The sequence below is a fragment of the Mastigoproctus giganteus genome, chromosome 13 (genome assembly GCF_048544385.1).
Source record: "Mastigoproctus giganteus isolate SK-2022 chromosome 13, ASM4854438v1, whole genome shotgun sequence".
NCBI classification, from domain to species: domain Eukaryota; kingdom Metazoa; phylum Arthropoda; class Arachnida; order Uropygi; family Thelyphonidae; genus Mastigoproctus; species Mastigoproctus giganteus.
In genome coordinates this window covers 56546110-56560708 of record NC_143587.1, presented here as the reverse complement: position 1 = coordinate 56560708, position 14599 = coordinate 56546110, and the positions used below count along the sequence as shown (strand labels likewise).

General features: G+C 40.1%; 1 protein-coding gene across 1 annotated transcript in view; it reads right to left on the bottom strand.

Annotated features, from left to right (window-relative positions):
• The window catches only part of mTor (serine/threonine-protein kinase Tor), a 704297-nt gene that overhangs the window by 515556 nt on the left and 174142 nt on the right, over positions 1-14599 (bottom strand). The window lies entirely within an intron of this gene.

The following is a 14599-nucleotide window of genomic DNA, read 5'->3' as shown; positions in this document are numbered from 1 at the left end:
TATTTTTGTGTAGAAATGTGCATAATAATAGGAATTTCAACAATGAAGAGAACAATAAGAGGCATAAAAAAAAAAAAGGAAAGAATAAATGTTATTTAGGTTAACATACACATAAAACGAAAAGTGAAAAAAAAATAGAATGCAAGTATTACATATATTCTAAGTAAGGGACAGCCATAAGTAATTTAACAAAATGTGATATCTGCAAACCTCTTCCTAACAGCTCTTCCTTTGTGTATGTATAAGCAGACCTCAAAAGAGTATTTTTTATTTAAAAACATTTGTTTCATGGATATCACCACATCTAGCAGTGAAAAACATCAAGTGTAATTATTTGCAAAATTATGCATCAACAAAGTTCTTCTTTTAAGTAATGAAATAATATTGTACCACCCAGCAAATTGTTTAAAAATAAATTATTTTAATCTGAGAATTTAATTACATATACATATAAAATAAAAAATTAAAGACTGAGATTGTATAAACAAAAGCACTAAAAACTGTTGAGGGGATTATGCTATCAGTTAAGAAACACAAAATGCAAGGAAGTGCAGCCAGTTGACATCACTGGACAGTGCAGTGTCGAGTCAGTGAGGTGTGACAAGCACTGGGAGATCAAAATTGAGAGTGTGTTATGGGCCTAATGACTATGATGAGTATAAAAAAAAACTGTACAGGGAAATAGAGTGGGCCAGTATATCAGAGAGTCATATAATGGAGGATTTTAATTTCCCAGATATTGACTGGAATTTGTGGGTTGGTCACTGACACACTAGCAAGGCTTTTGTGGATTTATTGGATGATTGTTTTCTACATCATGTTCGGGAGGCAACCAGAGGAAGTAATACTCTTGATCTGATTATTAGTAGTGATTCTTCAAGCACTAAGAATCTGCAGATAAAGGAACCACTAGGTGGAAGTGATCACATTGTGCTGAAGTGGGATTTACTCCAAGAGGTAACTACCATCAAGGGTAAAGGGAAGGGTTTTTGCTTTCGTAAAAGCAACTACAGTGGTCTGAGACGGTATTTAAATTCTATACGGTGGGACCAACTGATGATGTTACCAACAGCAAATTCAAAATGGGAGGCAATCAAAGAATTAATCTTGGAAGCTACTCGACTTTACATATCAACTAAGAAATACTGTTCAAGGTTTAGGTCTAAATGGATGTCAGATGAACTAATGAGACATGTGGCAGAAAATAAAAATGCATGGGATACATATAAATTAACAGGTGACACAGATGTCTATGATATATATAAGATGGACTGTAACCAAGTACAAAGGATATTAGGCAGGCAAAGGCAGTACAAGAAATCTTTGGCAAAGGATGCAAAGAAAAAACAGAAAAGAGTTCTTTATCTATGTAAACTCTAGAAGGAAAGTGATGAATCAGATTGGTCCCGTGGATATTGATCATTCAACTGTTGATGATTCTGCTCAGGTGGCTAACAAACTAAATGAGTATTTGCATCTACATTCACACATGAGGATATATGTATTCCGGGAGGGGAATGCCAGAGGTGTATTAAACTCTGGCAGTAAGCTAGATAATCTTGGAATAACTGAGAGTAAAGTGGAGGAGAAATTCTTGAAGATAAACATAAAAAAGGCACCCTGGGTGGGTGGGATCTATCCAGTTATATTAAAGGAGACAGCAAAGGAAGTAAGCAAACCCTTAGCCATAACTATGAGAGCTTCCTTGGACTCAGGGGAGGTACCCTGCGAAAAATCCTTGGCAAAGGATGCAAAGAAAAACAGAAAAGAGTTCTTTACCTATTTAAACTCAAGAAGGAAAAGGATGAATCAGATTGATCCACTGGATATTGATGGTTCAACAGTTGAGGATCCTGCTCAGGTGGCTAACAATCTAAACGAGTATTTTGCATCTACATTCACGCATGAGGAGTTATTCAGGAAGGAGAATGATGTAGGTAAAGTAAACATTGGCAGTGAGCTGGATGATTTTGTAATAACTGAGAGGAAAGTGGAGGAGAGATTGTTGAGGATAAACATAAAAAAGGCACCTGGGGTGGATGGGATCTATCCAGTTATATTAAAGGAGGCAGCAAAGGAAGTAAGCAAACCCCTAGCCATAATTATGAGAGCTTCTTTGGACTCAGGGGAGGTACCCATAGACTGGAGATGTGCAAATGTAACCCCTATTCACAAAGGAGGATCAAAGGCTGACACAAGTAATTATAGACCTGTTAGTTTAACTTCTGTTCCAGGTAAATTAATGGAGGCACTGGTTAAAGAAGCACTGTACGATCATCTAGACAAGAATTCAGTTATAGCTCAGACGCAGCATGGTTTTGTTAAGGGCAGGTCTTGCCTGACCAATTTGATTGGATACTATGATGTAGTCACAAAAGAACTGGATGCAGGGAATAACTTTGATATTATATATTTGGATCTTAGAAAGGCTTTTGATACTGTTGCACATGGAAGACTGCTGCACAAATTGGAGCAGTGTGGCATTGGAGGCAAATTGCTGCTATGGATAAGGGGATGGTTGAGTGGCAGAAGACAGAGAGTGGTAATCAATGGACACTGCTCAACGTGGACTAATGTTATTAGTGGAGTTCCTCAGGGTTCAGTGTTGGGTCCGTTGTTGTTTTCGGTGTTTATGAATGATATTGATGATGGGATATCAAGTTTAATGTCCAAGTTTGCAGATGATACAAAGGTTGGCAGGGTTGTTAAGGACACTACTGACGCTACGCTGCTGCAACAGGATCTGGAAAGGTTGAACGGATGGGCTGAGAGGTGGCAAATGAAGTTTAACATTGACAAATGTAAAGTACTACATATGGGAAACAGTAACCCCAGAGCAACGTATCAACTCTGCGGTACTAGCATTAGCATTAGTAGAGGCATTTGATGCAAGAAAGCAAGCTTATGCAGCATCAGCCAAAAAAAAAAAAAAAAAAAAAAACCCACTTCCACTTCACTCCTCTGTTCGTTCAAAATAACTGTCCAGCTGAGCCTTAAACTTATTTAGGCTATCAACCTCCACCACAAGGGATGGAAGTCTGTTCCACCAACCAATCACCCGCTGGCTAAAGGCAAATTTCCGCACGTCTATCCTACATCTGTCTTTCCTCAATTTGAATTTATGCCCTCTCAGGTGATTTTTCGGAAGAATCCCATCAGCATTGAGCATGCTTAAACCATTCAAGGCTTTATACACCTCTATCAGATCACCTCGCTGGTGCCTAGTCTCCAGACACTGTAATTTGCAAAACTTAAGCCTTTCTTCGTAAGAGCACCCCTTTGTTCCATTCACTAATCTTGTTGCCCTTCTCTGTACTCGTTCCAGCAGCTCTACATCCTTCTTGAAATGAGGCCTCCAGACCTGTATACAGTACTCTAGGTGTGGCCTGACCATCACCTTATACAATGGAATAATCACCTCCTTATCAATGCTGGAAAAATTCCTGTATATCATTGACAATACTCCATGAGCTACTCTTGCAGCCCGTCTGCACTGCTCAGAGAACTTCATATCTGCCTGCACAACCACCCCCAAGTCCCTTTCATTCTCTACCACTGTCAGTGTAGTACCACAGAGTTGATACGTTGCTCTGGGGTTGCTGTTTCCCATGTGTAGTACTTTACATTTGTCAATGTTAAACTTCATTTGCCACCTCTCAGCCCATCTGCTAAACCTTTCCAGATCCTGTTGCAGCAGCATAGTGTCAGTAGTGTCCTTGACAACCCTGCCAACCTTTGTATCGTCTGCAAACTTGGACATTAAGCCCGATATACCATCATCAATATCATTTATAAATACAGAAAACAATAATGGACCCAACACTGAGCCCTGAGGGACTCCACTAATAACATCAGTCCACGATGAGCAGTGTCCATTGCTCATTCTCCACCACTACACTGACAGTGGTGGAGAATGAAAAGGACCTGGGTGTAATTGTGCAGGCAGATATGAAGTTCTCTGAGCAGTGCAGATGAGCTGCAAGAGTAGCTCATGGTGTCTTGTCAATGATATACAGGAATTTTTCTAGCAGGGATAAGGAGGTGATTATTCCCTTGTATAATGCAATGGTTAGGCCACATCTTGAGTACTGTATACAGGTCTGGAGGCCTCATTTCAAGAAGGATGTAGAGCTGCTGGAACGGGTACAGAGAAGGGCAACAAGATTAGTGAATGGAACAAAGGGTTGCTCTTACAAAGAAAGGCTTAAGTTTTGCAAATTACAGAGTCTGGAGACTAGGCACCGGCGAGGTGATCTGATAGAGGTGTATAAGGCTTTGAATGGTTTGAGCATGCTCAATGCCAATGGGATTCTTCATCTTGATCAGAATAATCACCTCAGAGGGCATAAATTCAAATTGAGGAAGGACGGATGTCGGATAGATGTGCGGAAATTTGCCTTTGGCCAGCGGGTGGTTGGTTGGTGGAACCGACTTCCATCACTTGTTGTTGAAGTTGATAGCCTAAACAAATTTAAGGCTCAACTGGACAGGTATTTCGAGCGAACGGAGGGGTGAAATGGGAGTGGTGTGTTTTTTTTTTTTTTTTTGGCTGATGCTAAATAAGCTTGCTTTCTTGCATCATATGCCTCTACTAATGCTAATGCTAATACCCATGGACTGGAGATGTGAAAATGTGACCACAATTCACAAAGGAGGATCAAAGAGGGACACAAGTAATTATAGACCTGTTAGTTTAACTTCTGTTCCAGGGAAATTAATGAAATTAATGGAGGCACTGGCTAAAGAAGCACTGCAGGATCATCTAGACAAAACTTCAGTTATAGCTAAGACACAGCATGGTTTTGTTAAGGGAAAGTCTTGTCTGACCAATCTGACTGGATACTATGATGTGGTCAGAAAGGAACTGGATGCAGGGAATAATTTTGATATCATATATTTGGATCTTAGAAAGACTTTTGATAATGTTGCACATGGAAGACTGCTGCACAAATTGGAGCATGAAGGTTGGCAGGGTTGTTAAGGACACTAATGACAATACACTGTTGCAACAGGATCTAGAAAAGTTGAGCAGATGGGCTGAGAGGTGTCAAATGAAGTTTAACATTGACAAATGTAAAGTACTTCATATGGGAAACAGCAACCCCAGAGTAACGTATCAACTCTGTGGTACTACACTGACTGTGGGAGAGAATGAAAAGGACCTGGGGGTAATTGTGAAGGCAGATATGAAGTTTTCTGAGCAGTGCAGACATTCTGCAAGAGTGGCTCATGGTGTCTTGTCAATGATATACAGGAATTTTTCTAGCTGGGATAAGGAGGTGATTATCCCCTTGTATAAGGCAATGGTCAGGCCACACCTTGAGTACAGTATATAGGTCTGGAGGCCTCATTTTAAGAAGGATGTAGAGTTGTTGGAATGAGTACAGAGAAGGGCAACAAGATTAGTGAATGGAACGAAGGGTTGCTCTTACAAAGAAAGCTTACGTTTTGAAGATTACAGTGTCTCGAGACTAGGCACCTGTGAGGTGATCTTACTGAGGTCTATAAAGCGTTGAATGGTTTGAGAATGCTCAATGCTGATGGGATTCTTCTTCTTCTTGCTCAGAATAATCACCTGAGAGGGCATAAAAGCAAATTGAGGAAAGACAGTTGTAGGATAGATCTGCAGAAGTTTGCCTTTAACCAGCGGGTAGTTGATTGGTGGAACAGACTTCCACCTTTTGTTGTGGAAGTTGATTGCCTAAATAAATTTAAGGCTGAGCTGGACAGGTGTTTGGAATGAATGGAGGGGTGAAATGGGAGCAGGTTTTTTTTTGGCTGATGCTGCATAAGTTTGCTTTCTTGCATCGTATGCCTCTACCAATGCTAATTGTATACAATGAACTGAAATAAAAATACACAAACCAACATAAAACTTATGAGAAGCTTTCAAGGTGTTGTGACTCTTTGTCAACTCAAAATAAGAAATGACAGAAGGTCAATATATTGGTAAAAGCATAGCCTTGCACAGGAATCTTCTGCTGCAGATCGTGGTTAGCAGAAGGGGGGAAAAAAGTGAGAAACAGAAAGGGATGGTTGGATGCGAAAGAGAAGGAAGGCATTACTTGCCAGACTCTGCAAACCCAGTGCAGTGGGAATTGGCAATGCAATTAGGCCACCATTTCTCATCACTGTAAAATAATAGCCTCCATAATAGGATGGATGCAAGTTTCAACACTATGATTAATGATGAAACCCACTGCAGCTATATGGAGGGCTTCCATCAATATGAGATAGTGGGAGTTGTGAATGCAGTCTAACCTCTCAACATTGGAACGTGGATTATAATTATGATGTTGTTCATTCCAAAAGTGCTCCAAAATAGTTGAGTTGGTAACATCGCCCCATGACAGCCCCATGCTCTGAGATATGATCGCAGAGCCTACATTTGTCTACAGAGTGCAGATATGAAGTTCTCTGAGCAGTGCAGACAAGTTGCAAGAGTAGCTCATGGTGTCTTGTCAATGATGTACAGGAATTTTTCTAGCAAAGATAAAGGCGATTATTCCCTTGTATAAGGCAATGGTCAGGCCACACTTTGAGTACTGTATACAGGTCTGGAGGCCTCATTTCAAAAAGGATGTAGAGCTGCTGGAACGAGTACAGAGAAGGGCAACAAGATTAGTGAATGGAACAAAGGGTTGCTCTTACAAAGAAAGGCTTAAATTTTGTAAATTACAGTGTCTGGAGACTAGGCACCTGCGAGGTGATCTTATTGAGGTGTATAAAGTCTTGAATGGTTTGAGCATGCTCAATGCTGATGGGATTCTTCCTATTGCTCAGAATAATCACCTGAGAGGACATAAATTCAAATTGAGGAAAGACAGATGTAGGATAGATCTGCGAAAATTTGCCTTTAGCCAGCGGATAGTTGGTTGGTGGAACGGACTTCCATCCCTTGTTGTGGAAGTTGATAGACTAAATAAATTTAAGGCTCAGCTGGACAGGTATTTCAAATGAATGGAGGGGTGAAGTGGAAGTGTTTTTTTTTTCTTTTTTTTTTGGCTGATGCTGCATAAGCTTGCTTTCTTGCATCATATGCCTCTACTAATGCTAAATGCTAATGCTAATTTAGTTTTCCCGTAATACATTAACCATTGGCACAATGTAATAAAGGGATTATTGGCTTAACTTTAGAAAGCATTGATTGCAATTTTCTGCCAGGGAGTTGCCCACAGCCAATATAGTACTGGCACAATATCCTGGCAAGGTGAGCCAACACACCTCAATAGTTTGTTTTGTTTCTTATTTGGTTTTTAGGAGCATTAGCAACTAAGGCCATATTGCTCCAGAACATGCGGTGGTCATTCTCTGACCTCTCCGCATCCTCTGTATTTGGTGGTGACCTCAATAGTGGGGGATACAGGCTATAGCAATGCCTCCATCATCCCGAACAGAATGGGAAACAGACCTATCATATAATTGAAACTTATCTAGAATGTGAGAAGAGTATCCACATCTGGCAAATCCAACATAATCCTAAGAATCTCAGCTTCTCTATCAACAACAGCAGTACAAAGCAACCAAGCAAGGTTAAACAATGGTCTAACCATGCTAAAAAGATGTCCTAGGGTATGCGCTGACTTATAGTTGGTAAACTGCCACTAGCATTGCTTCTTATAGACTGAGGTGACCAAACAGTGGCTGTCTGGCTGGCTGGCTTTACAAACCAAGATATCCAAAAACAGAAGAGCACTATCCACTTACATGGTAAATGAAATGTATGGTGATAAAGAGTTGAGATAGCGAAGGGACAACTCCTCCGATCCTGGGGTGGGAAATGACTATAAATACATTGTCCATATATCTCTTCTGATAGGAATAGACAAGAGTCTGATAGGACTCTTGAATAGGAATAGACAAACCCACAAATATGTCCTCCTCCAGAGCCTCCATAGTGGCATTAGCTATGGGGACAATGGCTGAAGCACCCAAAGTGGTACCTTAAATTTGACTATATAACAAATCACCAAACACAATCACATGTCAGGGTGTCACAAGCAACAACAGGGCATAAGAGAATGCCCGGTTTATATACTCTGGTCAAGCAATAAAATTTTGGCAATTGGCAACCTAATGCACAAAGTCTCCACCATTCAGTTTTGCTTATTTTCTTTCGTATTTATCCTCACAAAGGGGGATCTAATTGTGACACGAGTAATTACAGACCAGTTAGTTTAACTTCTGTTCCCAGTAAAATAATGGATTCACTGGTTAAAGATGCATTGCAGGATCATCTAGACAAGACTGCAGTAATAATTCAGACACAGCATGGGTTTGTTAAGGGAAAGTCTTGTCTGACAAATCTGATTGGATACTATGATATGGTTACAAATGAACTAGACGCAAAAAATAATTTTGATATCATGTACTTGGATTTCGGGAAAGTTTTTGACACTGTTGCACATGGAAGATTACAGTACAAATTGGGGCAGTGTGGTTTTAAGGGTAAGTTGCTACAATAGATAAAAGAGTGGCTGAGTGACAGAAGACAGAGTGATAATCAATGGACACTGCTCTTTGTGGACTAATGTTAGTAGTGGAGTCCCACAGGATTTGGTGTTGGGCCCACTGTTGTTTTGTATATTGATGAATGTATATCGGGCTTAGTGTTGAAGTTTGTAGATGATACAAAGGTTAGCGAGGTTGTTAATGCCAGTATTGGCAGTGCTGCAAAATGATATAGAAAATTTGGGGAGATGGGCTGAGAAGTGGTGACTGAAATTTAACACTGACAAATACAAAGTATTGCATATGGGTAGAAGTAACCCCAAAGAAACGTACAACCTGTGTAGTACTACACTTAGGGTGGCAGAAAATGAAAAAGAACTGGGAGTGATTGTGCAGTCAGATATTAAGTTTTCTGAGCAATGCAGACAGGTTGCCAGAGCAGGTCATGGGGTATTGTCAATGTTATATAGAAATTTTGCTAGCAGGGAAAAGGAGAGGATTATCCCTTTGTATAAGGCAATGGTCAGGCCACGCCATGAGTACTGCATACAGATCTGGAGGCCTCGTTTTAGGAAGGATGTAGAATTGCTTGAGCATGTACAGAGAAGGGCAACAAGATTGGTCAGAGGAATGAAGGGGTCCTCTTACCAAGAAAGGCTTAAGTTCTGCAAATTGCAGTGGCTGGAGACTAGGCACCTGCGACGTGATGTGAATGAGGTGTATAAGGCCTTGAATGGATTGAGAATGCTGAATTCTGGTAGGATTCTTCCGCTTGCTCGGATTACGAACCTGAGGTCAAATTGAGGAAAGACAGTTGTGTAATATAGATGTGCAGAAATTTTCCTTTAGCCAGCAGGTGGTTAATTGCTGGAACAAACTTCTATCTATCATTGACAAACTTCCATCTATCATATGACCTTATGTAGCATCATCAAAAAAAAAAAAAAAAAAAAAAAAAACAATTTCACACAACCGTTCCTTCTAAAAGTTTGTCCAGTTCCTCCTTGAATTTATTTAAGCTATCAACTTCTACAAGGACAGATGGAAGTTTATTCCAGCAATCAACCACATGCTGGCTAAAGGCAAACTTCTGCACATCTAACCTACAACTGTCTTTCCTGAATTTGAATTTATGCCCTCTCAGGGGATTATTCTGAGCAAGAGGAAGAATCCCATCAGCATTGAGCATGCTCAAACCATTCAAGGCTTTATACACCTCAATCAGTTCACCTCACAGGTGCCTAGTCTCCAGACACTGTAATTTGCAAAACTTAAGCCTTTCTTTGTAAGAGCAACCCTTTGTTCCATTCACTAATCTTGTTGCCCTACTCTGCACTTGCTCCAGCAGCTCTACATCCTTCCTGAAATGAGGCCTCCAGACTTGTATACAGTACTCAAGGTGTGGCCTGACCATTGCGTTATACAAGGGGATAAGCACCTCCTTATCCCTGCTAGAAAAATTGCTGTATATCATTGACAAGACACCATGAGCTACTCTTGCAGACTATCTACACTGCTCAGAAAACTTCATATCTGCCTGCACAATTACACCCAGGTCCTTTTCATTCTCTACCAGTGTACCACACAGTTGATACGTTACTCTGGGGTTACTGCTTCCCATATGTAGTATTTTACATTTCTCAATGTTAAACTTCTGTTGCCACGTTGTTGTTGTAAACATCATCATTTGGTTCCACTGCATAGAATTTGAAAACTGAGACCATTGTAGTCACCTTTACGAAAGCAAAATCCCTTCCATTTTGCCCTTGATAGTAGTTATATCTTCAAGCAGATCCATATCAGTAATTTGTGGTAAGAAACAGTACTTGTGGCCTGCACTTTCAGAATTTTATCTGTTTTGCCCCTCCCCCAAATGGCTGGATACCCCTGGTTTAAAGTCAACTTCACAATGAGATATCACAACACATTTTTTTCAGGTCTAGCAAAGCAATGAGAACAGGCTGCAGACTATCAAGCAGTAGATAGATAAGTGTTATGTAATCAATCAATTATATAATCCTAACCATGCAGCCAACACTCTTGATCTTTTTCTCACGGATAACCCTTCCAAGTACATGGTTGAGGTGAGTGGTCTTCTGGGCACCTCAGATCACATCTTATTGTTGGTATCTTTTCCAACGGAGCCATTCTCTTGCGAAGTCAATTCAGAAGAACAGTAACCATGGAAGTATCTATTGAAAAGGCATGAAGCAGAAAGAGAATGTCAATGAGACAGACAGTGGAGAGACTTTGTAAGCGTTGAGTCATTAATTAACCTAACAGCCCTCTTTTGAATGAAGTCTAGCAGTCAGAGAGGTTATGGAGACATAACCTCAGATATGGAAAACAATATTCCATGGTAAGGCAGATTTGAGATTTGTACAGCGCGAGCTGTTGAGAAGAAAAGTAAGTCAAGTGTGAAAGAGAAAACCCACTATTTTAGATGGAGAGGAAGCAATATTTGCAATGCACTTGTACTAAGAGAGATTAGAAGTCAGGGTAATCCCCAAAAGAGAAATACCATCTTGCCTAGAAATTGGAGTGTCACCAAATATAAACATAGGAGCAGAAGAATCCTTTTTGCAAGATATAAGACAAGACTGAGTTTTAGAAGGATTCAAATCAACTAAGTTGTCTTTACCCCACTGGAGAATTACCTGGAGATTGGCATTTAAGGAATTGGTAGTGGATATTCAAGAAGTTCAAGCTGATTGAGTAGGGCAAAGTTTCTCGATCTTTAAAGTTAAATGCAATGTGCTATCATCGGCAAATCAATGGATAGGATTTCCAGTCAACAGAAGGTCATTAATATACAAGAGGAAAAAAGTGGGGGAAAGACCTGAACCTTGGGGTCACCAGCATTAGTGGAGAAGTTAGAAGACAGAGAGCCATCTACCACCACCCTCAGTGAGCAATCAGAGAGAAAACTGGATAACCAATTACAAAAAACAGTTGGCGAACCATAAGATGGAAGCTTGTTTAGAATATCTTTACGCCAAACACAATCGAAAGCCTTTGGGATGTCAAGAGCAACTGCTTGTGTTTCACCGAACTTTTCTATTGAATTTGTCCATAAATGGGTAACATAAGCTAGAATATCACCAGTGGATGAACACTGACAGAATCCATACTGGCGATCGTTGATCAGATGGAAGGTTTCTAGGTAATTTAAGAGTTGGCAGTTAATTAATTTCTCTATTACTTTAGAAAGAGTAGAAGTAATTGCAATGGGACGATAATTGGATGGGAGGGATTTGTCACCCTTTTTAGGAACTGGCTGAATATAACCAAATTTCCAAGCAGAAAGAAAAGCACCTTTGGAATAAGAAAGTGAAAAAAGGTGGCAAAGAACAGGAGTAAGTTCAGGAGCACAGGTTTTGAGAACAAGTGGAGAAATACCATCACGACCTGGAGCTTTCTTAGCATCAAGATTCGTCAAAATCCTTCTGATATTCTTTTGATGGAAGACCACAGGAGGCATTGAATGGAGAATGTTGGGAATGATGGGAGGGGTTTTACCAAGATCATTAATAGATGAATTGGAAGAAAAATGGGATGCTAGCAGGTCAGCTTTATCCTAAGTGATAACAGAACCATCTGGTTTTGACAGAGGTGGGAGCAGAGATGAGCAAAAGTTGCAGCCAATAACTTTGGCAAGAAGCAAGTTTTCTACTCTTAGCCTGTTCAAAATCTAGTTTAGACTGACTAATAACTGCTTTTCAATTGTTGCGGGCTTTGGTGTGGGCAAAAAATGAAACTGAAGAATTGGAAGCAAGCCAATTACAATATGCAACATTCTTGTTGTTGTTGTTGTGGTTTTAAGTGCAATGGCTACTTAGGCCATATTGCACTTAGAAAAGTGGTTCATACTGCCTGTGTTGGTTCATGTAAAATCAGTTAGAAGTGGCTATACAGTCCTATTTGTTTTAAGAAGGAGAAGAATTATGCGAGATTTGATTTTTCGCCTATGATATGGCTAAGTGACAAAGGTTCCTTTAAGCTTACCAGAGAAATGAATGACACTAGTCAAGCATTATTATACAGTTTACATTCCAGAAGTATGTGTTTGACTGTGAGTGGTGTATGGCAATGGTTACACTAAGGAGGGTCGTTCCCTGACAGGAGGAACAAATGAGTTAAATGAGTATGGCCGATTCTGGCTCTGGCCAGAATTACTTCTTCTTGTCTGTTTGCAATGGGGCTGGAAGCCCATAATTTTGGTACAGGTTTAATTTGAAAAAGTTTATTATGAATTTGCGCTTGCCATTGAAGAGTCCATAGACCTTTACATATACTTCGGATCTTAATTTTATAATCTATGAACGGTACTAAGGAATTCGTTGGGGCTGCTCTCGATGGATGTTTAGCATCATCATCCGCAGTTTCATTTCCTGGTATTCCAGTATGGCCAGGTATCCAGCAGAAAATAACCTTTTGTTGATGCTCTCTCAGATGTATCAACTCTGTTCTAATGAGCTTTATTAGAGGGTGATTAGATGGGGAGTTGTTTTGCAAGGCTAATAAGGAACTCTGCGAGTCTGTGTATATTAAGCTCTTTTGAATTGACATATGGAAAATATGTTCTATAGCAAGCTTTATGGCATATAATTCAGTCATGTAACTACTGCACTCTGTTGGGAGAGATAGAGAAATGATAGTATCAGGGAGTACTATTGCTGCGCCCGTTCCACTCTCAGACTTCAATCCATCTGTATAAATTTTAATGAAGTTAGGATAATGTTGAGTATGCGCTATGTGTAGCCGTTGGATGTTAGTATCTGATAGGGAGTGTTTACCCCATTGTTCGAAATAATTGTCACAAGATGGCATGATGACAGACCATGGAGGGTCGGGATCTATAGGATCTTGTAAGATTTTATTGAAGTCTATATCCCAATCTTCTGCTAGTTGTTTTAACCTAATACCAGCAGGCCAAACTGACTGTGGTTTGTTTCTATAGAAGGTCTTAAACTGTGGATTATAAAGTATTGACCAATTAGGATGGGTCATCTGGCTTTGGATCTTGGTTGCATAGTTCAGCAGCAGCATCTTTCTCCTGATATTTAGGGGAGGTTCATGAGCTTCAACATACAAACTTTGCACTGGAGATGTTCTGAACGCACCTAGTGCTGTTCTGAGAGGTGAATGTTGAATTGGGTTGAGGCGAGATAAAGCACTCTCCCTAGAAGAGTCGAAGACAGGTGCGCCGTAGTCCAGTCGTGATCTGATTATGGTTCTATATAAATGAAGCAGGCTGTAACGATCTGCTCCCCATGTTGTAGCTGATAAGACTCTGAGTATGTTCAGTTTTTTTTTGACAAGTAGTCCGGAGATGTTCTATGTGCTTTTGGAAATTTAACTTATTGTCAAAGAACAATCCTAGTAGATGAATACAATTAGTTATGAGAAGAGGATGGTTATTCAAGTGCAGCTCGGGTTCCGGATGCATATTGCGTCTGGAGCAGAAGTGAATGGCAGTAGATTTCTGGCTGGATAGTCTATAACCATTTTGTGTCATCCATGTCAGGATGCGATTCATTGATATTTGAAGTTGGCGTTCAATGTAATGCATGTTTTGAGAATGACAAGAAATTGAGAGATCATCTGCGAAAAGGTATGAATCCACAGTTTTCGGAATGAGTTCAATTATATGATTCATTCTTATTGCAAACAAGGTAGTGCTGAGAACAGACCATTGTGGAATTCCTTCTTCTTGGATAAAGATTTTAGAGAGGGTTCCCCGATAACGAACTTGAAAGGATCTCAGTTGAAGGAAATTTTGGATAAAATATGGTAAATTTCCTCTCAGGCCAAGAGAATGTAGATCCTTTAAGATGCCAAAATGCCACATAGTGTCAAAGGCTTTTTCAACGTCAAGACAGACCATGACGAGATGTTCCTTTTTGATGAAAGCATTTCTGATATTTGACTCGGCTTTGATCATAAGATCTAATGAGGATCAGTTTTTCCGGAAACCGAATTGGTTGTTATTTATCAAGTTTTGAGACTCGAGGAACCAAGTTAGACGGCGATGTATCATTTTCTCGAGAGTTTTCCTGAGACAGCTGGTAAGGGATATCAGTCTGTAATTTTGAGGAGCAGAATGATCTTTACCGGGTTTTGCAATCGGTACATGTGAATGACTTCA